This window comes from Zonotrichia albicollis, chromosome 1 (assembly GCF_047830755.1).
Source record: "Zonotrichia albicollis isolate bZonAlb1 chromosome 1, bZonAlb1.hap1, whole genome shotgun sequence".
NCBI classification, from domain to species: Eukaryota; Metazoa; Chordata; class Aves; order Passeriformes; family Passerellidae; genus Zonotrichia; species Zonotrichia albicollis.
Genome location: NC_133819.1, coordinates 124459633 through 124484362, shown reverse-complemented (window position 1 = coordinate 124484362; position 24730 = coordinate 124459633). Strand labels below are relative to the sequence as shown.

At 35.5% G+C, this 24730-nt stretch overlaps 1 protein-coding gene and 2 long non-coding RNA genes across 7 annotated transcripts in view; 2 read left to right on the top strand and 1 right to left on the bottom strand.

Moving 5' to 3' along the window:
• Positions 1-24730, bottom strand: part of ZFHX4 (zinc finger homeobox 4) — a 155584-nt gene that overhangs the window by 45985 nt on the left and 84869 nt on the right. The window lies entirely within an intron of this gene.
• Positions 1432-7579, top strand: LOC113459936 (uncharacterized). Its single transcript, XR_003381593.2, has 3 exons — positions 1432-1577; positions 1739-1817; positions 2582-7579. It is a non-coding gene; the product is annotated as an uncharacterized LOC113459936 (long non-coding RNA).
• LOC141731022 (uncharacterized) overlaps positions 23455-24730 on the top strand; it is a 4978-nt gene continuing 3702 nt past the window's right edge. The window contains exon 1 of the long non-coding RNA XR_012582909.1: positions 23455-23612. This is a non-coding gene — a long non-coding RNA (uncharacterized LOC141731022). The remainder of the gene's footprint in view (positions 23613-24730) is intronic.

Sequence of the window (24730 nt, the reverse complement as noted above, 5' to 3'; positions counted from 1 at the left end):
AGACAGTACTCCTAAAAAAAAATTGTTTATTATTTTCTGCCTTAAATTACTATGTGTCATAAAGTTTTAATTATGGGACTTAATTTTTAGTTTGTCACTTAGGAAACACTATTATGGTAATACTCTTCAGTTAGATGTCAGTCAAAATAATTGTCAGTCAGTTTTATTTTATGTTTAAGTCAGATCACTGAAAATAAAAATGTTAATTTTGACAAATTGTATATATATGTAATTTCGTGATTTGTTATAATTAACTTTTTGCACTCATACTTCAAAAAGGGCTTAATTACGTAGAAGTACAAACCTTCTTTAAAAGGCACTGGATTTGAAAATTGAAAAATAAGGAAAATAATAATAAAGGCCAACTTCAGGACGTCAGAGCTGTGTACATCAAAGTACGACTTTGTAATTAATTAGAGGGTACAGAAGAAAAATTCAATTCATATTCCTTGTACCAAAGTGTCCAGTCTGACTTCATCATTAGGTATGACAAACTAAATTGTACCAGGCCACTACAGGCAAATTACTGAAAGGGTTCTGGAAAGGCATCTTAGAAGAGTGTCATTTTTGCTGAAATGTTGAAAGCCACATGTAGCTAGGTTTATTTTATTAGGTTAATCTCAGTGAATCTCATGAAATGAAATTTGTATCCTTTTAACTCAACTGTGTGCTTTGTCAAATTGAGATAAAATAGTCTTGCTACGCGCTGCTGAGGAGAGAGACCATATCCATGAAATAAAGCTAAAAGTCATTACTATTCAACATGCATACACAAAGTGTACATAAATGTCTATATAATTAAAAGCTAGGTATCATTTTGCATACAGTAATACATCTGATGGATTATGACACACAAATTCCAGAGAACATGTGCTTCATATAAGAGCTTATCTCTCTTTTCCCTATGTGCAATACAAGGGCATTCTTCTTTTGCAGTCTGCCTGTACTAGTAAAACAATATGAATATTACTTGCAGAATCAAAGGAAATCCAAGAACTCTTCCTTTTTAATTTTAAACCACCTTATTGAAAAAGAAGAGGAAGAATGCGCTTTAGTCATGCAGTTTGGTATTTAAGGAAATCACATTTCTGCCATAGAGACCCGGGTACATTTGAAAAGGATTCAAATATCTATGCTACATATGTAAACAGATAAGATTATGCCTAGCAGGCATTTTGGGAACATCTGTCAATTTTTTATGGAACGCACTGATTGTGGGCTATTGATTGCATTTAAACAAAGTTGTTTCAAAAAAAAAAATCAGCTAACAATTCGTGTAGAAAGGACTGATCAATATTTAAATGACTCTCTTTATTGATTTAAAATTAACTTTCAATTAAGAGATCCATAGGACTCTTAACTGCGACACTTATCCATTCAAGAGAAAATAAAGGTACATTTATCGATACACTTAAACAGCAGTGGCTGGTTTCCTATTGATTCAGTCATTTGCGCTGGGATTCGTTAGCGTCATCTGACTTTAACTCGCTTACCAGGTCCTCACAGTGTGCCATGCTGAAAGGTGCAGGAATGTACAAAGCGAGACAGGGGAGCCAAGGAATTAGGTGTATGCAGAGGTAAGTCATACTTATGTTTTTTATGTCTCCTCATGAAGGAAGAGCCCATTTAAATACTGCCTAGCTTTTGGGTTTGGTCAGGCACAAATTCCTGTCAACTGACTTGCTTTGCACTGTTTGAGACAGGAAACAGAAATGAATGAAATTTTTCATATTGATAGGTAACAGTTCTATTGGCTCGTAACAGCTCTGAAAGATCACCTATTTGTGTGCACTGATTAACATATAATCCATAGGAAGGTAAGTTCATTGTTTGCAGAATGATTTTAAGTGGCAGTCTTGTGATGTCCTGCATATGTTTCTTTCTCTCTTTCTCTCTCTCTCCATATATATGTATGATATTTAAGACCAACATAATTTAATATTGTTACATGGAATCAGCCATCATATGGATTTTGAAAGACTTACTGATACATTTGAAAGTAAATATTGTGTGTAACTCTGTTTTAAAGAAAAACTCAAATATATTTGCACTAAACAAAAATATACTACAATAGCATAGCTATAACTATAAACATGTGCAAAAGCATCAGTACATTTAGGAACACAAATTAAAACCAGGACTGTAATTACATACTTCATTATTTATATGTATTCTGGGTATTTTAGTATACTATGGAAGCTGGATATGTAATCTCTATAGTTAATAATAGACCAAATTCATCCCAGGTGTAATTTCATTGAAGTCAAAAGACCTGGAATTGCACCTGGAATGAATTTGGCCCAATGCTATGAATGCCTCCTGACTCTCGCCAGCCTAGATTTACATATAAGATATAACACAAAAATGAAATAAAAATAGAAGATGTCCAGGAGGCATAGCCTGTTTACAAAGCAGAGTGGTAATAACCTTGCCTGATATATATGTGGCAGTGCTTTGCTTAGCCAGACAGTATCATTGGGAATGGGGGAGGGTTAGCTCTGACGGTGGCTCAGGTTTGCCTGTATCCCTTCATGTCATTGCCTATTTCTTTCTCTTTTTCTCTCTCTTTCTGTTTTTGAAGCCTCATAGCCCAGAACCGTCCAGTGAAATGAAGCAGCCCCAAACTGACTCATTTATTACCTATTCATTTGCTGTGATGAAATCTCCAGGAGCAAAAAAACCACTGCAGTATAGAAATGTTTAAATGTTAAGACCTATTCTGATCAACTGAGATTATTCCTTAAACTGAGAACCACAAACAGAATGTATATAACTTGCATAAATCATCACCAAGATTCTGTTTTTAAAAAAATTATTTTGCAAAGAAACAAGATCAAATATTTTGAAGCCTGGGTGTGTTTTACATTATGTCAAGCTGCTGTTTCCATTATTTTTTCTTTTCTCTGTCCACTAAAGGTTAAATAATACCTACCAAAGGCTCGTTTGCAGAGTTATGATATGATATCTTTAGGATCATAATAAACCAGAAAACTGGGTATGGACTTTTGTTGCTGGGTGAGAGTCAAAATCAGAAAGACCAGTGTATTTGCAAAGCAAATACCTCCTCCTAATATTTCTAAATCACATAATGTTAGTGTAACATAATTTGGAATATATTATGACGGTTACAATTACTAAAAAGTGCATGATGCCATTATTTCCAACTGGAAATTAGATGATTATACTAATTAAGTGATAGCAGGTGGCACAATGACTGCTACAATCTTCTCTGATGTGCACAGAGAGATGCATGGTTCACTGTCTAAAACACTCAGGAATAGTAACAATTGGCTTAAGCAGTTTTCTGTCCCAAGATGCAGAATAAGGAATCACTTTGATTTAACACTTCCTTATCACATCAAAGAGGTGAAGGGACATCTTTATGGATTGGCTTAGGAAGAAAAAAATGCTACTAGTTCAGCTTCTACCCTTGCATCTAACGTTTCTTGGTATAACAGAATTAAAGTATGAAATGAGTTCCAAGAGAATCATGTAATTCTAAAATGTCAGCAACCTTCCTTTAAATTGCAACTGGCCTAAATTCATCATTACTGCTTTTAAGTTCCTGAATTTGGAATTGCTATAGATGTGCTATTGAGTCTCATAAGTCAAGCAAACTGGAAATGTTGTAGTAAAATAAATATTTCTCTGTCAATAAAAGCACTAAATACTTTTAAGAATATATGTGGTCGTTAAATACATTTGAGTTTTAACTCAAATTTACTAAGCAGTATTTGCACATTATTTTTAAAGCAGGATTTGAAGATTATTCCCAATTTCACTGAGTTAGACAAATAATCCTCCAGTCTCATGAGTTATTTCAAAGCTTGTTTTTCTTGTCCTCTCTGCTCTATGTTCAGACTGAAGTAAGGCTAAGTCATCACTGACAATTACTTTTTCACATAAGTCATTGTTAGTTTTAAAACTATGAGATATGTTTAAGAAGCTACTCTCTTTTATTTGGACTTCCATGTGCTTGTGGAGTGTGACCTCAGTTTAAGGATGGCAGGGGGAGCACATCTGATGAAGAAAAACCATGCTGTGCAAGAATGCAACCGCCATATGCCTAAGAGGCAAAAGTGATTCTTACAAATGATGAAAAATAAATGTTATCTAATTTCTGAAAACATCTTATCTAGCTTTATCTGTCTCTGTAGCATTCATTTTAGTTTTGTTACTGTGTTTCTTACTACAGATCAAAAGCATGGCTGATAACACTTAAGTTTAGATGTATTTGTAACATGCTGTGATATCTTACAGCATAGGTAGTTCATTCAAACAATTACTGCCTTCTCCCTCCATATCTTACAAGGCCTTACCTGTGCCACAATTTCAAGCAACGTTTTTGCTATCCGACTTTCTGCAGGTGAACACAAGAGAAAGATGGATCAGACAGTAGAAGGTGAACAACTATTGTTTTCCCCAGGATGTTGTGCATTACATTGTGGTGACATTCTCAGGGATGACATGTGCAAATTAAAGCTACCCTACTTTTCCTCTTCTGCTAAAACAGAGTTGTATTGCTATGATAACCACAAGTACTGTGCAGAATGTGTCTGTGGCAAGGACAAAAAAAGAAGGTTCTCCAACTTGGAAGCTTAAATGAAACTTTCTCATTAGAATGAGATTTGAAAGCTTGTGAAAATCACACATCTTCATTTTCTAATGTTTTAATAGAACTTAATGGAAGGAAACTAAACTTCTGAATACAAAAAAAAAAAAAAAAGCCTTATCTCCTCCATGAATACCAAACTTCTCAGCATTTAGAATACTATCATATAGATGTTGTTCAGTGAATTGATATCACAGCTGCATCTTTTCCAGGACAAAATTTGAGCAAATTTCCTGCAATGAACATGACAAACCTTGCTCTCTGTGGCTAAAACAAAAAACTTTACTACTGCACCCCTGGATATTCTATTACCTGTGCAAATGGGAATAATGGTAGACAGTTACTCAGAGACAGCTACTGGAGAAATTTGAACTTGTTGTTCAACTAAAAATAACATTACCATACTATAGGCATGAGGCCAGGTCTCTTACCTTCAAATGCCACTGATTACTTCAGCCTTAGCTGAACAAAAATCCTTAATCTTCTCTTTTTAATATTGAAGAGGTAAACCCTCTTTCACCTGCATGTGGAGTCTCCTTTTTATCAAAGCTCAGGAGATTCCAGCAACAAAATCAATGTATGCATGTTCAGAGCAGTTTTCAGGGGTTTGTAAGACAAATCTTTCAAATGGGAGCTAGTTTAATGCTATTGAGCTGAATTTCGATCTGACAGAGTGAGTGAACAACATAGAAACAGTTCACTTACCACTGCTCACACTACAGGAGGTGGGAATCAGGTACAGCTCTGTACAAATACAGCTGCGCAATTTCTCAGTAAACTCTTACCCTACCTAATCCAATGTTAAATGCAACCATACAGGGTTTAAACAGAGACTTAAGAAAGAAATGCAATTTATTTCTCTACAGTAATGAGTGACAATTATGGTTTTCTCATACAAACTAGTGAAAATTAAGACTAGCTCTGCTAAATTTAATAGTTGGGCTACTGCTAAGCTAAATTTAACTGAAGCATTTTCAGATTCTGTGTCCTAACAGAAAACTGTATCTGAACTATGATCTACAAATGTCCTGTTATGCATTTCCATCTGTTTTAAAACTTCCAACAACTTGCATTCTGGATTTTTTTGAAGAAAAAAGAACACTTAAATAAAGCTCAATTTCATTGCCACACATTTTAGGTTAATATGAGCTGTAGTACAGCTTTGCAAAGACAGATTCTTTTGTTCCTGTGCTCTGATTCTTTGAATGCCAATACTTCAATCAGCTTAGAATCAGAGACAATTCATTCCTCTTCTGAGAAAATGGTATTATAGCCACATGTCCATATCACCATTACATCATGAAAGTCTCCATGATCATACATCTGATTAGAAAAACGATCACTAGTCATTTCTGGAGCTATTCAGTATCTGGAATAATATACTATATGCTTCCTCTGTGCTATTCAGATTTCTTCCTTTTAATAAACAAACTAATGAGACTTCTACAATGCTTGAATATCCAATCAGAGTGGCAAAGTGTAAACTGAAATAAACAAAAAAATCCCAATTCTTTCAATATGTATGTTACAGTGGCAACATGCCACTTGACAATTCTCAATTTATCAATGGGACAATATTCTACTAGACAACCAGGGACTAATGGGAACAAGTTTTGCACACATCTAGTTCAAATACACAGTTCCAGGCCCTCAAAAATATAAACATCAGCTTCTCCTGCCATTATTCAGTTCAAATCCACAGCTCTAAGTAAACAAGAAATGTGATTGTTGTGTTAACTCTGTGTTAGCCCTAAATGTTTCTCCTTTCATGTTGTGCAGGTGAGGTAATGAAGTTCTCTTTAAAAGGGACAAATTAGTACCATTCCTTCTGATGCTCTTAATTTCAGTGGATGTATATAGTACACTTTTGTAATCCATACAGAAATACTAGATGGCATAATGTAGCAATGCATGTTTCATACACTGTAAAATATAAAAAAACCAGTATAAATTATAATAGTGAAAAAAATTCAGGACCCAGGGTAGGTTACTCATATTAGCAAAATTCCAGCAGACTAGCCATCTTCCTTACATTAAAAATGTCTATTATCCGGTGTAATTGAATAACTCTCTGATAATTACATCAGCATTTTAATACTATATAAATAACCTCTCCCCTAATTACCATTTTGTTAAATTTTTCATATATTGCAGTGCCATGAAAGGAGGTTCTTGGTAAAGTACTTTACCCTTTCAACAACAATTATTAATTCAATTAACAGGTCTTTTTTTAAAAACAAAAGCTCAGGGAGAAAGTGCAAGGAGGTTCACAGTTGAAAGGAGAGCTCTCTGTTATGCTGTAATCATGGCTTCATGGCTATGGTAGTATAAAATTTGTTCATGGCTTATTTCTCTTTCAGTGCAGCCCTCAATAGAAATGACATCTGCTTTTTCGTGCTGTGGATAAAATCCTATGCATATGACTCAAAATATAAGTGAACCTATCTGGTTTGGAAATTAAAAGAGGTATTTCCCCATGCCAATTTATTTTTCACACGTGAATTTGTGTATTTATTTTTAAAAGAACCCACAGAGATAGCCATTTCATTGAAGTCTTGAATTAGAGGGGAAATACATTGTCAAAATTAGAAACTGAATTTTCTCCCACCAAACATTTAGACAGTCACACTTTCCTTTTCCCTGGTGTCGGGGAAGGAAAGTGAAATGCCTGGCTCAGAAAAGCACTGTTGAACAGAAGATGCAGTCCTCACTCATCCATAGCCTGAGTGAGAAGCCAAGCATCTGAAAGGCTTTGAATCATGGGTGACCCTGTAGCAAAACAGAATTGTGTTAACTGAATGGCTGACAAACACAACTGTGGTTCACATAGCAGTAATATTCAGAAGCTATAATAAGATCTGCAACATTAATGTTTTCAGACTTTATAATCAGTGTCATTTTTTGCTAATTTCAGGCATTTTATTTATCTCATGACAGACAATGCCCCAGTTAAACTTGTATCTACTGTCAGAATTTCAAAATGTCATATCAAGTTTTACAGAAAACTCATTCTTTTTAGAAGTAATTAGTTAAGGCATAGTTTGCATGGCAATTAAAAACCACTTGCTTGCAGAAGCTTGTAAGCATTATGTAATTTTTTTAAACTACAAGTACACGTGCATATTCTTGCCTCCAGCTTAAATACAGTGAATGTTGCAGTTGGTTGCACAGGAATTGTCTCAAAAACATAAAAGCAAGCCAAACACGATTGTATTCCAACTAAAATTGCTCTCTTTATACCATGTATTGAAACTTGATAACTGTTGGTTATAAAATTCCTTTGATTTTCTGTAGGTAATAAAATACTTTGGCAATTACTATTGACAGTTCTGGATAATCTTGAAGGCTGCCTTGCCTGAAGAAGATGAGTGTTACAAATCACTCCACTGAAAGAGGGAAGAACAGCAGCAGGCAGCAGACAGGTTTCAATTTCACAATGCTGATTATCTCATTCGTGATTCTATGCATGCCTAAATCTGAGGATCCCTCAAGCAGCTATATGGACTTCTACTTTTAAAATGCCTATTACGCTTTCATACTTTTTGCTGCTTCCTGAAGAGTGCCATTTCGCCAAGCTTAAATAGCAGAAAATTGCACTGCTTTTCCTCTGCCCATCTCCTCAATCTCTATTAACCTGCACAAGAACAAAGGAGTATGATAGTCCAGCTATAGGTTGGGAAATAGGTTTGAAGTTGTTTTTCATTTACTGGTACCTATCTTCCTGATTCATAAATGTATTTGAACAATAACATTATTTTAATACCTTATCTAACGACTGAAAGCATAGCCTTTAATTACAGCTCTATTTATACTAATAAATAGGCTCTGTGTTCAGAAATACATGCAGCTATTGTTTACACGGGCATCAAATGATACCGTAGTGCTGTCAGCATGTGTCAAGGATTAAACAGAAAGGAATAAAAAAGAAAATAATGAAAAATGTTGTGGGTTTTTGTTAGGTTTTCTTTTCTTTCTTTCTTTCTTTCTTTCTTTCTTTCTTTCTTTCTTTCTTTCTTTCTTTCTTTCTTTCTTTCTTTCTTTCTTTCTTTCTTTCTTTCTTTCTTTCTTTCTTTCTTTCTTTCTTTCTTTCTTTCTTTCTTTCTTTCTTTCTTTCTTTCTTTCTTTCTTTCTTTCCTATCTAGGTTACAAGAGAACAAACAGAAGCAGCTACAAGCAGGCTGGAAAATTGTTGAAGCACCTGGCTCTAATGCTTGCAGTAGGCCTTTATTAGATGTCATAAACTGAATGATGCATTACTCTGTGGACAACTTATAGCCTGCAAATGTTGAGGTAAAATGGAGGACAAAGAATTCTTTTAAAACAAAAAGGTTAAATGTTCCTTTTTTAATCAAACAACACTTATCAGATGGAGGAATCATAATACGCTCACAGAGATTGGAGACCATTTCTGTTGCTTTTTAATGTATTTCTATATCACCTTAATAAATAAAAAGTATTTTACTTTAATAATTCACATTTTATGTATGAGTGATTTACAGTCAATCCTATATTTCACCTTTATCATTAAACAAAGTAAAAACATTTTAAAAATCCTATTGTTGATATAGGTTTGGCAAGCCAATCTCAAATCTAAATAGTTGCATTAAAATCCATATAGGCAGTCAACCTACAAAATGGTAATTTTTGTCCATCAGAAAATGTTTTAAAATAAGATTTGCTTTGCCTTTGCATTTAGAAAGATAAAAGAATGTTTTCTAAAATGACAATTGCTGGTTGGCCAGAGATTCTGGCTTTAATCTCACGTCCTGCTCAAATTTCCCATTATGTCTGGCAGAGGCTTAGGGGGACAGAGGCCAAACTGTGGCCCTTTGACAGAAGTGGAGGGGGTTTCGGCATGGGGACACACAGCTGTTGCTCACAAAATGCAAGTGTTAGAAAACCTCACTACTAGGTTTGGTTTTGTTTGGGTTTTCTTCCTTGCTGCTAATAAAAACTTAAAGTGTTTTCTGTGCTTTCTATAAACAGTGCACTTAAGTTTTATAATCTAGTATATCTTATTAAGCGTGAAGTCTGCTGATCCCTAAATTATTCATAACATGGTCCAGACTGATTAAGATTGGCTTGTTAAGGAGCACAAGAAGCAATTAAACTGACAAGGCAGTGCGGCCTTGATGTATACATTTATTATCACAAGAATACCCAAAGTGAATGCCCTTATTAAGCAATGAATTTCACCTCACTGGCCTTCTACCATTGCTGCCACAGGCAGAGAGAGCTAGGAACAACATGTCAAAAGCTAACTCTGAGGAAATGCCTATCTTCAAGTGAAACCGATTTTGTAATGAACCTTTCAGTTCACTCCTGAGGTAATAAATCCTGACTGGTGCATTAATTACTTGATAACATCCCATCAAAATGCAAATGCAGCACTTGACCCATAGGAATGGCTCACTAGCTGTTAACTCTTCAGGGTATACATAAATTGTCTGTTTTCTTTTATCAAACAGGGCATTTATTTCCATCTTGCTAGGGTGAATGTCACTCCTGCCACCCTCGGCCCCTCAGTGGCCTGACACCATCATTTGCAGAGGACTGTCACTATGTGCCGACATTCTAATTGTGCTACTTCTTTGCTTTGTACCTTTGAGGCAGAATTTCCAGCTCCCCCCCCTTCTCTTCCTTTTCTGGAGGAATCTTGCATGTCAAGGACAAAGCTGTAATAGCGTTACAAAGAATGACCCCCACCTCTAAAGTACACTAATCTTTCTTTTCAATGGCAATACATTAAACAAGGAATTTAGTTCCTTGAAGTGATTAAATGAAAGCTGAACATATCTACGTGAACTGCTACTCAACACAGGCAAGTGTGCACGCTTTTAGTGAGAATGCCACCAAAGAGATATTTACATGTTTTAAAGACATTTCCTCAATCCCTTCATTGAGTGCTCAGTTTTGACAGTCCACAAGCAAATAATATGTCAAAAAGTAAAACAAAGTGTACTTCACAACACAAATTTAGCAGCAGTGAAATACGATGCATCACTTGCTTTTCACTTGCCAAGAAAATAGGCTGCTTTAATTACAAAAACTATTTCCACAATAATGTTAATGAGGAGCTGTGTTTTACATTTCCCCACTCAAAATGCTAATGTACGTGAGTGGGTCTGAGTCTCCCACCTGGGTCAACCTGCTTTTTCAGTTTTTCTATTTGTCTTGAAGGCTTGGTGAAAATCCTTAATTCAGGTTACTAGGCAACCCTGCAGGTGAGAAAATATAATGTTTGGCCTACTCCATTTTCAAATACACACAGTGGCCTAATGCCTTCCAAATAGACTGTACAAAGCATGCACTGATAATTCCCTGCTACATTTTCTAAAGGCGAGGTCACAAGAAAATTAATTGATGCTGAAAATAATGACAGGAGGAGAAGAGCCACTGAGATTTGGTGTGACTGGCATGTGATGATGTTAGCAGAAATCCCAGCATGTGACTGGACAGTGTGATGAAAAATATACTTTATGTGAAGGAAAAACAAGTTACAAAACTTAATTAGTTTTTGACACTTCTTCATAAGTTATTATCTTTTCATTTGGAACATTGCCTTGGGACATCAATACACAAGAAGAAATGAAACATTCTTACTGTAAATCTAAAGGAAAAAAAAGATGACTTTATATTGCTCTTCTCCTTTTACATGTCTTTTTGAATAAACAAAATATCCTCTGCAGCCTAAGGTGTACAAGCCCCTGAAGATGTTTCTGCTGAGAGCATAGAATAGACTTGTTCGATGTAATAATCCTGTTACAACTGATTATGCAGTTTCACTTTTAAAAATAAAGTGGAGGAGGATTGGAATCCAAAATGGTCACACGTGCGTGCACACACACGCGCGCACACACACACACACAATAAAACAAAAGTATAGATGAGAAGCGGTTAAATTATAGCACCTACAGCAATAATGCTTCCTGTACAGCAAATGTATTTTTAATTTTTTCCACTAAGGCTTATACCTAGAAGTAATTCACACTGATTACTAAATAACCCTTGTGAGTTGCTTTGTCTTTTGAATTTTAAAAAATACACTTGCCGTGAGCAATGAATTTCATAAACCACCAGCTCTCATGCTTGATGAATCATTCTTATTTTATGCAGTGCTGTGTGATAGAGAACTGAGATAAAATATTCTATCCACAAGCTATTCAGTACAATTTATCATCAGCAGCTCACTAGTCCAGTGATAATACCTGGCTTGCAGATTGTAATGATCAGATTCTGTTTTTATTTCAAACAGGAGCGATCCAAATACCAGAGTTTTTAATTTACATACATTAGTGAGGTTCAAATGTGGCAATAGCTACAAGCAAATTCACTTGCAAACTGAATGCTCGCCTTGCATAAATGGGTTCCCTTTAGCTATTACTCACCAGTGAAGTACCCAGATAAAAATGAAAACAAAGAGGAAATAAAGGAAATCATGATACCAACACCATACCATGGACTAGGATAATTACTGAACTACAGTGAAGGCTACATTTATACCTGTTTTAGTAATGATTTCTTATATTTCCCTTTTTGTATTGAAAGCATAAATGACATCCTTTTTTTTACATTATCACATTACTGTATTCCTTATATGCTGTACTTTTTCCAAAGTTTCAGCACATTATCATCAATAAAAGTTTTTCTTGGTGTAAATTCAAACAAATGAAATACTGAAACAGCTGATAAAAACATAAGCAACTTGAAAATATCTGTAAATTACACCAGCTTGAGCATTTAATAAAAAACAATGGGCCTATAATAAAATACCTCTTACAGCTATATCACTTTTATACCGACCACGGTATTGAGCTTCAATTCCCAGCAGCATCATTACTAGACATTTTCTGCCACCTTTCTAAATCTGAAAAGCTTCCTACATTTAGTGAAGATTAGGTAATGCTACAAGCAATCAATAACAGCTATCAATTCCATACCTTGTTTGGAAGAACAAGTTGATTAAAAGTAAGTAAAAAGGATGGTTGAATATGCTTTAAAACTATCTGATTCTTCTACATTTGCCATTGTGACACAAAAATTATTATTCACAGGCCAAAAGACATAGGTCTTAGCAACAGTAAAGTTATGACTCAAAGCAACAAAAGCCAGAATATTCTGTTTGACACACTCTCCTTATCTTGCTACTGAAGAAGGAAAAAAAGACCAAATCAAACCAAAATAAAAAGGCAAAAACCAAAAAACACAACCCACCAAAAAAAACCAAAAACCAAGGAACAAAGAAAAGGGAAGGTGTATAGAAGCACAAGTGAAAAACAGAAAAATACCATGTCAAACTCAACTTTTATGTCTTGGGCTTTTCTTAGTTTGTGTCTAGGCTTTCATGTTCTCTAAAAGTAGTCCTTGTCTGTGATTGTTCTTCCTTTCTGGACTTTTTTCTCACAAACAACCTTTTTTTTTAAAAAAATAAAACTGTTGGAAGTTAACAAATGCCTATTATTTACCAGCATAAAAACATAAAAAAAGCATAAATAACATAAAAAAATATTGTAAAAGCAGCTATCATAAGCTCAGTTAAGACTTCACGTACTAATGACCATGTATATTCTTCTGCACATGTATGGTCCTTACTGTGTATGCACAGTAAGTAACCGCCTCATAAAAGCAAATACACAAATATGATCTTGATTATTTAGGTCTTTTCCCCATGGCACACACTAGAAACCTTCCAAAACCCTGAATCCAGGTCCTAAAGACTGGTAAATCAACCAGCTTAGAACGACTTCTAGCCTTCCTCATAGGGCACAAAAGAAAGGAAGTCTCTGGTGAGAGAGAAACTCATAAAAACTCACTACATTCCCGATTTTCTTACTCTCTACCCACAGCCCAGGCAGTTCTATATCCCTCTGCTGGAGCAAGTCATTTGCCTCACTATCAGTGGGGAGAGGCAGTGAAGTGGCCAATAATCTGAAAATGTGTTTAATCTTGATTAGACAAATGACAGAGGGGAAGATGAGATCTCCCTTTTTGCCATTCATCCATGACTGCTGAACGTAGCTGCCTGCAATGCCCCCAGGACTGGCTCTGTGGCAGGTGGAAGGGACTCCTGCATCCAGGTAGCCTTTAGGCTGCACTCAGGTTCTTCTCCACCTGCCCTTCTTGAAATCTTCGCTGCAATGGGAAAATGATGGCAAGCAATTCTCATTTTAATGTGGTTTTCATAATAAAACTGTCAGTCCTTAGAAGCAGAAGTTACTAGGCAGTGGCCCTTTAATATTTTAATCTAATTTATGAATAGAATCACAGACCAGATATTGTTCTTCAGCGAATGGAGGGCAAAAAGCATCAGCTAAATTGCTGAAATAGCTGCCAGTGGATGCTGTTCCTATTTCTGGAGAATAAACTTCTGTAGACATACAGATCCACAGAAAGTCAGACGCCCCTTCCTTCATATAGATCTTTTTTGTCACTATCTTTCTGGTGAAATGAACATTTCTGAATCTGGAGTTATTTATGCTCAGAAAGGTAAAGTTCACCTTCCTGCTGCTCAGAAAAAAATCAATGTATGAGGGTAATCTAAAAGAGAATAAGGAAATTGCAAGATATGATATGTAGTCAAAGGACTACTCTGAAACACTTTATAGGCTATTATTTCAGCTCACAGACTAAATGAAATAACGCTCGATCACATTGTCATAGACTGAAGCATCTGGCCCCAACAGTCTTAGCCCGTATTACAGCTCTATAGATACTTGTCTACTCTCTTGAAAATTTTGCTCAGTTTGGGCCCTGCTGAAGAACTTAAATGCACACTATTGCTTTAAATGCTGTTTGAGCCCTAGAAATACTAATGCAATGTTTTGCAGCTTTGATAATGCTGTAATTACCTTTGTGTGATCGCTTCAGAAGAGATTTCCTTGGTGATGCAGTAACTTTATGGTATTTCTGAGACTCTGATCTGGCTCAAAGTCATTGCAGTAAAAATAATCCTAACTAGAACTGAAATTACAAAGATCAAGATGTGTGTAAAAGCATATGACAATTAGAACCAAATTTTTCCTTTTCATTCTTTTTGCTTTGAGGGAGGTGTAAGACAAGCCAGAAGAATTACTTCTTGTCTACAGAAAAAGGACAATTCTCAAGCCTTAAACTAATAGACAAATTGTTTATGGTTAAATAGCTTTCAAAAATACTATGTATTCATGATACCTATACCTTGACAAACTGATCATCAGCAGAGTCTTAGCTTGCTGCAAGTTTTAGATCATCTTGCCAACTCTCTGAAATGTACTTACAGTGAAAGCAATTTCTGCTGCAGTAGCATAAAACATGCTTCTGTGCTGCAGCATGTGACACGGGCTGATAATAAAGGAATGTGATGTGAGACCGTGCAACTTTTACAGCAATTCCAATTGCTTTGAATAATTTAAAAAAGAAAAATAAAATAAAATGAGAAAGAGAGAGAGAGTTCTAGATTAAGAAGTGGTTGTATTCTGGCATGAAGCTTTCTCAGTAGAATGTTACTAAACAAATAGGAAAATTAAGGAGCTTCTGTGGAACTATATATATATATGACATCTGATGCAATGAGTACAATTTCTAGTGAAATAAATCAAAAATGCTGTGCCAAAAGCACTGTAAAATGCTTCTCATGTGATAGGGAATTTCTGCTAGGAGATGGGGGATGGGATGTAGAAAGGGAGAGGAGAGAGAAAAAAGGAGCTCATTTGACTCTAGACTTGAGTTTGTTCTTAATGAAATAAGTGATAAAGTTCTACTAAAGTCAATAGCAACAGAACAGATCTTGAAAGATGAGTGATATTTTAAATAATCAGATACTACTAGTCAGGGCAAAAACCACTCCACACTTTGTTATAACACTCTTTATTCTTCTGAATATCTGACTCCTTTTCTGTCTGTCATTTTCTCCATGACAAATCAACAGAATGAAGGCCTAAAACAGCTCATGCAGGACTGAAGGATATAACAGCTAACTTCCCTGATTTTCCTACATTCAGAGGAGCAAAGAATCTGACAAATAATCCCCACTGCCATTGTGCGGCCGTTACACTGTCCTGCGAGCCTGGACAAGTTATTAGGTCAGACGCTAACTTCCTAAGTAGAAAAATGATGTGGTCGCCTTTGTCCTCTCTGCAGTAATGGCTGGAGTCAGTACTAATTAAGGCCCTGCGGCAGTGTGGTACGAGAGAGGTCAGAGACTTCTTTCTGACACCTAAACAGTGCTCAGCTCAAAGGAACTGCCCCTAATCTGAAATGATGTGATGTAGAGCTGGCCTTTCAGCTTCACTGTATATTTAAAGGAAAATGACAGTTAATGACAGGGGTGTCAAAAATGAGCAGATGGAGAGGCTAAGGAAAACATGGCTCTATGGTAAAATTTACTTACAGTTCATCACTGTGCTTAGAATTAGAGGTTACTGCACAAACGTAGAAGGTTTGAATACCCTTCCATTATTTTTTTGAAGAAGAAAAAAGATTTGCCTTATGCACATAGCTTGAAGAAAATCTGTTGACAAAGTAGACTTATTTTTCTATCGTCACGCAAAAATCAGTACATACATACCCCTAGATAGCCTATACTACCTTCATTTTTCTGTTATCAAAATAAAATATGAAAATAATAATAACAATATTTAATCTCATTCAGTAGATTACTACTTTCCATTTTATCTTGTTGGGAGTAACCATTGCAGTAATTAATCTTCTAGTCATTTTCTTTCTCCCCTTCAGGCATGGAACTTGGGAAACAAAAGCAATATTCAAAACAGAAACCAAGATTTATTGTCAGTTAGTCATAATAGACACCTGCACAGATTACTAATTACAGCAAAACCATAAGGTCTGCTGGCACAAATCCTTTCCCATTCTCTCTTTTTATCCACCCCTAGTGACACACCTGCAAGCCTTTAATTGATGTATTTATCTCAGGAGTCCTTGTTAGCATTGCATTATAGCATTGCCATTCACGATGCTATAGTTAAGGTTCGGTCAGCATTTCCACTGTTGAGGCTTCCCTCCCTCCTTCCTTCATTTTCCTTCATCCCTTCCAACCCTCTTCTCCCAGGCTTTTTAAGGAAATTTGCTCCAGGCTAGAAGTTGAGTAGTGAGGTCTCAGTCCAGGCTCATACAATTCTTTTAATCAAACTAGAAAGAGAATTGTTATGGAATGTTTTATAATTATATTCAAAATGCAAAAACAAAAAACAAAAAAATCCACAATTTTTTTCAAGGCTCACATAGTTGAACCATATCTTTGATGTATTTTAAAATAATAAAAATCTAGCAAATAATTAGCTCACCACAGGGAATTGTAACATCTGGTATTTCCCTGGACAGTCAAAAGGAATGAGATCCATAATAACTAAAAAATAGGTTTTCAAGCAAGCACTGTAATGGATTCCTGTAAAATATACTAGCAAACATTCAGAATATGAATGTGAAGTAATTATTATCACACAGAGCATAGATAATGTAATTTCTGTCCCCAAATGCTGTATATTATTTAGTATTTTTGCTTTACAACTGTAAGTAGTTCGCCTCCATATGTTCCAAAGGATTTATTTGAATTATTTTTATACAACTGCTCAATATTATTACCTCTTCTAAACTAATTTGAAAAAAGTAATGCTTAATAATATTGTAGAGTTGCCATTACAAATATTGAAGGTGACATTTATCTATATAAATCTACCTTTATATGTAGAAAGCAAGAAGAATAAACGTTGCAATCCACGGGTCTGCCTAATATAGAAGGGGGAAAAGATAAAGAATAAGGAGAAATTAAGGGAATTCAGTTTGTCTCAGTGTGTCATGTGTCATCTGACAGAGAGAGAGTTTAAGAAACAGTTTCTTCTGCATGGATTCTTCTTACACAGCCCAGACCTCAGTTCAGTGATGCATTTAAAGACTGCATGACATGAAATCAGGATACTGCTTTATATTTCTTGTTGATGAAGGCCTGGCACAGCCTATCTAGGAGAAGCATTTCTGTTCCCATCACGACTTTTCTCTACAAGACCCATTAGAATTTAACTTACTCAACAGGTCGCTGGAACAAGAACAGCAACAGAACCCAGCAAAAATGCAACCAACCAAAAAACCCACCCAAAACAAGTCAACTAGCTTCAATGTGACTCTTAATTTTGCCTAGCCAATAGATTCTAATGAAATTATTAATTTTGACCAGTGGTACTTGATCCAGGTTTAGGGTGGTTCAGATTGGTTTTAGTTTTTATTATGTTTAGAAGATATCCATTGAACTAAAATCCTCTTCTCTTGCCAGAACAATCTGTCCTAGAGGAAGACTGCATAGTGTCCACTTCATGGGGACAATTCTGTGGCACTCAACCTGGATTAGGAAGCTACAAGTTGACTCTGACCGCGACAGGTGTCACACTGCCCACAAGCAGTTATCACTCTGGTTCACTGAACTCCACTTCTGCCCTCTTTTTCAGAGTGCAGACAATTCCCCCTTCCTAATGAGCAGGGGTAACTCCTGTAGAGAAGAGTTTGGCCATAAGAATGTAAGCATTTATCTGTAAGGAATTTTTGGAATGGACACTTGAGTTTCCTGGGATTTATGTGGACTTGGGAAGAATTTCTTGGATCTTACAGGCTCCTGTACCTCTACCTCTCCACATGCAGCTCCTACTCTGAGGCTGCAATGTGTTTTGTATATTTTCTGTTCTATAAACTAGTATTGTTCTACAGGCCTGTTTCAAGTTAGGCTCTGCAGCTCTTTTTACAATCTGAGCCTGGACATACCCCACAAACAGCTGTTCTGCTTCAAAACATATTGCTTAGAAACAAAGCATTAGATAAAATATTTTAAAACAACAAGCACCCAACAAAGATCCAGAATAACCACATTTCTGCTATTTCACAATTATCTAGACATGTCTATTTTTCCTCTGACATCCTCATTCCCAGCAGCTTTTGGAGCCCAAGTCACACTTTTCCTACCGTCCCTCCTGAGACATTCTCCATTATTAAACTCTGTAGGTATTCTTTGTTCTCCCATGCTCACAGCTTAAGCCTGGTCTGCTGAAAACTAGATGTCTGGAAAACTTGCCAGAAGCTGGGATGCTATGCCAGGGAAGCATGACTATATGCTTGACCTCTTCCTCTGTTCGTTCCCTCAGCCTCTGCTACTGGCGGCTGTCAGGTTCCTATTACAAAACCATCTAGCAGTGCCAGCACTGTCCCGTAACCACAAGCATTAGCTGGTAAAGAAAAATACAAGCCCATTTTTAAAATATCTGCCTGTGTTTAGTCATATCTGTTGACTGAAAGTCAACATACCCAAACATTTAATCTCATCTCAGTAACCAGATGAACACACAGTTTCCATGAATAATAATGATCTTGAGGGCACCTCAGAATCCACCAAACGGCTAAATTCAGTATTTAATTATGGAATATGAGCTGGTATCTAAATATGCATGAGTTGGAATATAAATTTGGGTTAAATAATTGTCCCATAGCAGATGTATCCATATCCTCTGAAGTAGGTCGGCTATCTCTGTACTGTGTTGTTCCACGACTGCTGATGCAGATGTGACCCAAAACAGATGGGATTCTTCACAGAGAAAAGCACTTTATGTTTTTCACCTAAAACTGAATTTCTCTTCTCTTGCAAACAAGGAAGGAAAATTTTGAGGACTGCTGGAAGTTGAGTGCTCATAGAAGAGCTACAACTTCACTTCTAGAAGTGGGAAGCATTTAGAAAAGCATTATTCTCTTCTAGATTAAATTCACTACTTCACCAATTGCCACAGCAAAGCCTATGCACCACTTAAAATCCTTTTAAGATGCATTCTGAAGGCTTAAGTGAGGCTTACATGATGCCTAGGTTTTGTGTTAGTCTTCCACAGAAAGGATGAATCTTACCCTTATGTAAACTAATCAGTTTTGATGTTCTCTCTTCCATTTAAAATCCGTGAATTATTAATCTTTATGTGTACAGTAACTTCTTGAAGCATATTTTATATGCAAATTCATATTAACATCATAGAAACATCTATAATACAGACTGAAATAAATTATGAGGCATTGTGTAAGGGATCCTAGCCATTATGACCTTTTAAGTCAAAAATCAGAAATTAAAAAAAAAAATATTATGCCCCTTAAACACATATTTACATAATAGACTGTAATGGCTCAGAAAAAAATCTCTTACAGCATGTAAATAATGCATGTTTTTAGATTTGTCTAAATACATATGCACATGTATTTACATATTAACATGACAGGTTGCAAAGATACTAAATTAACTGGTTTGCATGGTCTTGTGTTCTACACGGATGTTTTTGAACACTTAGTAGAGAAAAAATTCAAACAGAGATACGTACCTTATATTCAAGAAAAGAACTGATTTCCTATTCCTCCTGAAAAACCTAGCATTTATGCTAATTTGAAATCAATATTCATAAGCTTTCCAAAAATTCATTGTAGATTTTTAATTCAAGATCTTCATAGTACCTACATGACATACTACCAGCAACTCTACTAATCTACAACAAGAGGAGATGGCAGCATTTGCAGGTAAGAAATTCAGATTTAAACCCTGACATAAATTATAACTGGCAACAGATTTTGTGAGTTGAGTTATAAAAGGTGGAAGATTGATGATTAAATTGAATAGATATTTTGAAAATGTTGACCATGCAAAAGCAGTAAGTTTGTGAGAACACATCAACTGCCTGTCACACCACTTCAACATCACTTGTGTCTCCTCAAAGTTTATACTTCTAATTCAGAAACCTAGAAACACTGAAATGTACATAATGTTTAGCTGAATGAGCAGTGACATGGAAGCCATTATAAACTCTTTAGCAAGCAGAAATTATTTGCATATTAAAGGATCTGAAACCATCCCTTTCTGCTTTTAGCCATTTCAACAAATATTCAGATCCCATGTCATGTAGCAGGTAGCTGGATAGATCAGAGACAGGCAGAAGAACCTGTTGTGACCCAATCTACAAGTCTGCACAAGACCGTCCCAAAGGCACAAATTAATACTTCCTATTGACTGCAAGTGTTGGTGCATCACTTCAGCTACAGACTGATAGGAAGTTTGTAGTACTCCATGATGATAAAAAAAATCTACTCCTCATAGCGTTAGTCCACTGAAAGTCTATTTGAAATAAAAATAATAGTGACAGTCGAGTATGTTAACGTCCATAATCATTGTAAATTATAACTGTCAGTGGTCACAAACCTATCCTATGAAAACATAAGGTAACAATTTAGACTTATATTACTACTCTCAAAGAAGAAGACTATTCATAGGAAAACTAAAGTACTATGGGGATTATAACATATGTTCTAAAAATAGAATGTTTTGGGATTCTCTTTTTTTTTTCTTTTTTTCCCTTAAATGGAATATTTCCATATAAAGCACTGTGAGCAGAATTTTTCACTCAGTTTCCGTTGTTGAAATTATACCAGTCTCAATTTAGAGGCAGTGAAGATGTGCATAGTGATTTTAATTCTGAATGGAGCGCTGCAAGATACCAGGAAAGCAATAGTTTTAGTCCACAAATAATAGCATGTAACCACAGAGGAGAAAGTGTACCCTCCCTCCTAAAATATATAGCAAAAATAATGCTGAAATTGCAGGCGGTTGCTTATCTTTATGATCTGGACAGTGTGCCTCATTTTCATTTTCTCTCACACAAAGACAGATTGAATGCGTAATGACAGTTTCTTACAGTTTGAAAAGAGGAACAAAAGGAAGCTATATTATAAATTAATATGAGAACTCAAAGATTTGTTGACTCAAGCTGCGTTAAGAAATATGTAATTTTGGACTTGCTTTTTAGGAAACTGCAATCTCATCAAAATGTCTTTTATATAAAAAGCAATATTCAGGTTTTTGGTTTTGCCAACGTGCACAAAGATGAGACATACTATGGACATTAATTTTTACTTGCTTATCTTACATTGTGTCAACTTATATTCACAATCCCATATTTCCACAATTGTTCACAATTTGAAAAAGCAATGGAGAAAGGGAAAAGTAAAATGAATATAAAAGAGACATTTAATTAAAGAGTTCATTTGATTATTCACTTTTTAGAAATACTTCATGACAAATCTTCTGTACTATAAAACATATATTTTTCCAAGAAAAGTGAATCAAAATGATAATGTCAGCACAAAGAATGCATTCAAATATGAAAAAATATTTGCTGTGAGTGTAAGGACTGAGAACTGAAATTCCAAACCCTACATGTTATGAAGCTTACTTAGGTGTAGCCATTTCTTGGGGTTGGGTAGAGGAGCTTTTGTTTGTTTTGGGTTTTGGTTTGTTTTTTGGGATTTCTTTTTTTTGAAGTATGTGTGTTTTTTTTCCCAATTATAAGTGATCATATTGTTCCTTGGAAAACTAAAAAAACCCCCCAAAAAAATCAAAAAAACAGGCCACAGACTTTAAGTCTGTAACTAAAACTACTGTATTGCTGTATTCCTTCTGTATGTTCTAACTGCCCTCCAAATAATTACAGAGTGGAGACTTGGCTGTCATTCATGTGTATCTATTCCATTGTGTGAAGAGAGAAAGAAAATGGTTGCCCATACATTAGCACATCACCCATGGCTAGTGCAATGACAAGATAGATTAGGATGTATATTAAATCTCACACATGACTGCCTTTCTGTATCAAGGTAAAAAATACTTGCTCTTACATACATTAGGGACTAGTGTTGGTCTGACATCTACATTAATATTGACAGCATATCAACATTTTTTACATTAACTGAGTCAATAACTAGTCTAAACCTGGTAAAATTTAGATAACAAAAATGAAGAAAATATCTAGCAAACAGCATTAGATTCTTGTGTCTAAGAAAGGAAAATTAACCCCCAAATACTACATTGCTTTCTGAATTATCAATCCTACAGCAATACATCAACCAGCATATACAGCTGTGACTTGGTAATCCAATCTCATTTGTCAAACAAGAATTCTAGCAGATAAGGAATGCTTCTAGGAAAAGAAAACCCTGCACAGACAATACATAAATATTATATACATAGGAGGCTGATTATAAAAAGCTGGATTAGCATCATTGTATTACTTCACCTCCTAAACATTACTTTCACAGACGTGATGAAATTGTCAGGCAGTAATCCCACTTCCACAATAGCTGCTTGTGACAAATGCACACAAAACCTGCACGAACACAAGACTATTTTCCTATGTTGCAGGGGAGTTAAAATGTTTATTTGTATTTTCTGTGTTAAAAAACTTTTAAGTCAGAACCACTATGTAGGTTAGCTTAGGAAAGAGATTTCATTATTTACCTTTGCTGTAAAATCTCCAGTAAATGAGCAGTCGCTTCTTATTCAAAGCCAATGCCTTGGTTTCATTAATAATTAAATGTTGTTTTCCAATGATATCTAGCTATTTTATGCTCTTGTCTTTGAAATATATTATCTTCCACATGAAGCTCAAAAAAGTACTGGCAATGTTTTTAAGGTGCCATGCATTTTATAAGCATGCATATGAATGGTGGGAGATAAAAATGTTAATTCTCCCAGATTCACTGCACTCTCAGTGAAAGGGGAGAAATTCTACGAAATCAATACACAAAAAAATTGTAACTAGCATCCACTGGCCAAAAACTGATATGTAAATGTTTATAATTTCAATCTTATTAATTAGGTTGCTACAGTTGGAAGCATCCCAGAGTATTATTATCCAGCAAAAATAAAAGCATGAGGCAGCCAAAGTTTTTTAAGATTTTAAACTCAAAAAAGAGCAACATTTCAAGTGTCATTCATCTCAGAACTCACAGAAGCTTTTGTTTCACTATCCTTCTCACTGATGGCTACCTTTCTCCACTGTTTTAGTGTACTGTGGAAGATGATGAGGGTTAAAGTGATGTTCTTGACAATATTTACCTCCAAATGATCCCATCTTTCATTTATTCAAGTCCTTGAGAACAAGGATGAAACAGGCCATGTCAAACCTAGGCTTATGGACACGAGCTCTACCATCAGGCAACACTACAGGTAAACAATGGGCTGGAAGAAGAGTTCTCTCTCTACTGTTCTGCTAATGCTCTTCTAGACTATTCGAGCTAAACATATAAAAGAAAGATGCAGAGAAATGCCTGGAATGGAAACGAACTATCATCCTAGTGCTTGAGATGTTGACAGCATCCATGCTGATTAATTAATATCAGTAAAGCCTGCTGAAAAAGGTTAAACAACACTTTAACATGCAGTGATATTATTGTGATCATTAGGATGGCATATTTCTGTCTTTACTAATGAATCTTCTTTTATCAGCTGAATAAACTAATGTAGGAGTGCAATTTTTCAATTACATTTTCATAAACAGATGGCAGAATTTAATAAATTAATGTTTACAATAATGGTACAGTTATGAGGCTTGTACCTTTATGTGTTTTGCTCTGAAGCTTTTGATACTAAATCCCAATAATTCCAATCTCCTTAGTACAGAATAGCTTCATGCTCCTAGGCTGACGTATAATGATCTCTGATCTTTCACTGTAAAGAGACTGTAGGTAGCAAGTTTAATTTATCAAATAACAGGGATATTAATCTGTTTGTCAAATTTCATAGACATTTTAACAAAAGCTTAACCTCCCTGTTGATTATTTTTCTGAACTAAAACACACTGTTGCAGGGCAGAAATGATACTGCATTAAGCACTATTGCAGAATGCATCTTTTGTTCCTAAATTTTGTTTCTAACGGGGGGCTAAATTATGCCCCATTTAAAACATCTTCAATTCGTAGAGTCCACATGTGGCCACATCCTAGGATTGCCAGACACAGTGTATGTTTCAGAAAGCTAAACCTCATAAATCTCCAGAAATTCCTCACATCTATTATGTTTACCTTCTGCTGCTGATGAGCCTGTTGGGCTCTGTATGGAGGAAATTACAAGCACTCCAGAAGATTTGGCAAGAAGATGCTAGAAGAAATAACGGGCAAAAAAAAAATCTTAACTGAAACATCACATCCAGCTTTGGCTACCATTTACATATTTGAGATTACAGCTAGTAAAATGGAAATTCCATCGAAATGGAATAAATTGTTTTCAAAAATCCCTATCTGATTAGTGTTAGTTATGTCTGAAATTAAATGTGTTAAGCTACGTTC